The sequence below is a fragment of the Dendrobates tinctorius genome, unplaced genomic scaffold (assembly GCF_039654945.1).
Source record: "Dendrobates tinctorius isolate UK_male_01 unplaced genomic scaffold, ASM3965494v1 ptg000032l, whole genome shotgun sequence".
NCBI lineage: Eukaryota > Metazoa > Chordata > Amphibia > Anura > Dendrobatidae > Dendrobates > Dendrobates tinctorius.
This window is the reverse complement of record NW_027361700.1, coordinates 45,578,522-45,582,576: the sequence shown is the minus strand read 5'-3', so window position 1 is coordinate 45,582,576 and position 4,055 is coordinate 45,578,522.

Sequence of the window (4,055 nt, the reverse complement as noted above, 5' to 3'; positions counted from 1 at the left end):
GACAAATTAAATGAAGATAATAATACCAAAGAATTTGTGTTTGCAATCATTTTCAGGAAGAAACTGAGTATTATCTGACAGAATTGCAGGGGTGTCAATACTTTTGGCCATGACTGTACCTGTGCATTGGTGAGAGGTGGAGTCCAGATACCTGTGCATTGGTGAGAGGTGGAGTCCAGATACCTGTGCATTGGTGAGAGGTGGAGTCCAGATACCTGTGCATTGGTGAGAGGTGGAGTCCAGATACCTGTGCATTGGTGAGAGGTGGAGTCCAGATACCTGTGCATTGGTGAGAGGTGGAGTCCAGATACCTGTGCATTGGTGAGAGGTGGATTCCAGATACCTGTGCATTGGTGAGAGGGGGAGTCCAGATCTTGTGTATTGGTGAGCGGTGGAGTCCAGATACCTGTGCATTCGTGAGCGGTGGAGTCCAGATCTTGTGTATTAGTGAGAGGTGGAGTCCAGATACCTGTCTATTGGTGAGAGGTGGAGTCCAGATACCTGTCTATTGGTGAGAGGTGGAGTCCAGATACCTGTGCATTGGTGAGCGGTGGAGTCCAGATACCTGTGCATTGGTGAGAGGTGGAGTCCAGATCCTGTGTATTAGTGAGAGGTGGAGTCCAGATCCTGTGTATTAGTGAGAGGTGGAGTCCAGATACCTGTGTATTGGTGAGAGGTGGAGTCCAGATCCTGTGTATTAGTGAGAGGTGGAGTCCAGATACCTGTGTATTAGTGAGAGGTGGAGTCCAGATACCTGTGTATTGGTGAGAGGTGGAGTCCAGATCCTGTGTATTGGTGAGAGGTGGAGTCCAGATCCTGTGTATTGGTGAGAGGTGGAGTCCAGATACCTGTGCATTCGTGAGCGGTGGAGTCCAGATACCTGTGCATTGGTGAGAGGTGGAGTCCAGATACCTGTGCATTGGTGAGAGGTGGAGTCCAGATACCTGTGCATTGGTGAGAGGTGGAGTCCAGATACCTGTGCATTGGTGAGAGGTGGAGTCCAGATACCAGTGCATTGGTGAGAGGTGGAGTCCAGATCCTGTGTATTAGTGAGAGGTGGAGTCCAGATCCTGTGTACATTGGTGAGCGGTGGAGTCCAGATCCTGTGTACATTGGTGAGCGGTGGAGTCCAGATACCTGTGCATTGGTGAGCGGTGGAGTCCAGATACCTGTGCATTGGTGAGCGGTGGAGTCCAGATACCTGTGCATTGGTGAGCGGTGGAGTCCAAATACCTGTGCATTGGTGAGCGGTGGAGTCCAGATACCTGTGCATTGGTGAGAGGTGGAGTCCAGATCCTGTGTACTGGTGAGAGGTGGAGTCCAGATACCTGTGCATTGGTGAGTGGTGGAGTCCAGATCCTGTGTATTGAGGCGAGATGAGCCATTTGAGTCTTGACTTTTGAGTGAATGTTTTGCGTTCTGATGTCTGAATATTAGATGAGAAGTGGGCACCTTCTCCTGGATGGGTGAGATTGATCAAACATGTGCACTTGGTGCCATAAGGACTACAACATGCCACTTTACCTTTTGCCAGGCTGTTTATAGACTGGGCTAGGGCAGCTCACTGCATCTTTGATCTGACAGAAGGAAAGCCTAGCTATAACCGCTGAGTAATGTGGTGAGATTTTTGTACAATTGTCTGGCAGGTGTGAGGTGTAGGTGGAGTACTCAGTGTTAGGAGAATGTATGGGATAAGGCAGACGGTTCCTATATATTAGTGCTGTCTCCTTGTGTCTGTGCGCTGCAGCACGAACCCCCTTGGGGACACATTCTGTGTCATTCATTCAATTTGATTAATTGGCTCCCACAGAAATCTCTCGTTCATTAGATGGGACACTGCGTGTCTCTCAGCGTGCCCGCATCTTGTCATGTGTGTCGTACACATGGTTACTCTGCTTGTGTGAGCGTTTTTTCTATCTTTGGTTAACCTTTTCTGCTCTCTGTGTTATGTCCACAGCTGTATGAACTGTTGCCTGATATTATGGCTATACCCTTGTGTATTATGCATCTTATTATAAGTTCCTTCCCATTTATTGATCTACGCCTGCCCTTTTACCTGCAATGGTGTCTGTCTGGTTTAGAAAACCTAGTTTACTCAGATCTGCCTAATGAGATACTTAATCAGAGTGAGGTCCCTCTTCTGGGTACTCCATCAATGAGCCAGAGCCGAAAGCAGCTCCCTAAATTATTTCTTCTCTGTAGGACCCAACTTGTCTGTACTATACTTCCCCTGTGGTGGCACTGCAAGAAAATGAAACACTTTTTACTAGGTTCCTCTACAGAGTACAGCTGATCGTTGAAGGTTCTTGCACCAGGCACATTGTAGTATGTTTATTTTCAGGGAAATCATCTAATATAAAGGGATAGCCCAAATTGGCCTATTAATTTCAACTACACCTTCCCAAAACTATCTGTAGTAGTGAACCAGTTCCTAAGACACTTCCTTGCTCATCCTTGGTGGTCATTGTACATCATACCACGAACATTTATTCCTCATGGCTAACTTACTAATTTATATTATACCTCAACTTTCTATACCAGGGGTCCCAAACACGCGGCCTGAGAGCTGCATGTGGCACCTGATGCTGCTTCATGTGGCCCTCAGGTACTGTAGACCCCTTGGCATCTCTGTCTGATTTAGGGGATCCGCTGATGGCATCATTTTATTTCCGATGAATGTACGTCCTTAGATGCACATTCAAATGAAATTATGTACCTGCTGTGGTGAGGGAGCAGCAGAGCTGCGGGACAAAGAAGGCAGGAGCCAATTGCCACAGCTAACCCCTGTGCCCACTGCTAAAGAGAAATTAGTCTTGACAACACTCCACTCCCACGGGAGTGAAAAGTAGTGAGTATTCATTTCACCTTAATAGCGAGCACAGTGAGCGCAGCCGCCGGCTTCCTACAACAGCCGGGTGATCACGTGTGCCCGCTACTAAAGAGAATGAATATTCACTGCTCTCCACACCTATGGAAGTGGGGAGCAGTGAAGATTCATTCCCTTAAGTAGTGGGAACACGTGATCGCCCGGCCGCAGGAAGTCGGTTACTGTGCCCGCTATTAAAGATCAATGCGTATTCACTGCTCTCCACACATAAATCAGCTGCTGACATCAGAACAATATGCTGCGAGGTAGTGCAGGGAAGGTAAGTATAATAGTTTTGTTTTTTTTTAATGTTTTTCTGATGTGGGCCATGCATATCAAGATGAGGATGAGGGGGCCAAGCATACCGGGATAGGATGGGGATGAGGGGACCATACATTTAAGGATGGCGATGAGGGGGTCATGCAAACTAGGATGGGGATGGGCACTATGCATACCAGGATACAGATGAGGAGGTCAAGCATACCAGGATACAGATGAGGAGGTCATGCATACCAGTATAGGGATGAGGGGGCAATGTATACCTGGATTGGATACATATATATATATACCAGGATTGGGGATATTAGTACAGAATTGACCAGATTTTTTGCTTAACTTTTATTTCTATTTTCCTCCTCTAAAACCTAGGGCCATAAGTACAATATGGATGGGGACATAACTACAATATGAGGACTTGGATGGGGACATAAGTATAATATAAGGACCTGGATGTGGACATAACTACAATATGGGGACATAACTACAATATGAGGACCTGGATGGGGACATAACTACAATATGAGGACTTGGATGGGGACATAACTACAATATGGGGATCTGGATGGGGGCATAAGTATAATATAAGGACCTGGATGTGGACATAACTACAATATGGGGACATAACTACAATAGAAGGACCCGGATGGGGATGTAACTACAATATGGGGACCTGCATGGAGATATAACTACAATATAAGGACGTGGACATAACTACAATATGAGGACCTGGATATGGGGACACAACTCCAATATGGGGACCTGGATATGGGGACACATCTACAATATGGGGACCTGGATGGGGACATAACTACAGTATGGGGACATAACTATAATATGAGGACCTGGATGGGGACATAACTACAATATGAGGACTTGGATGGGGACATAACTACAATAGAAGGACCCGGAT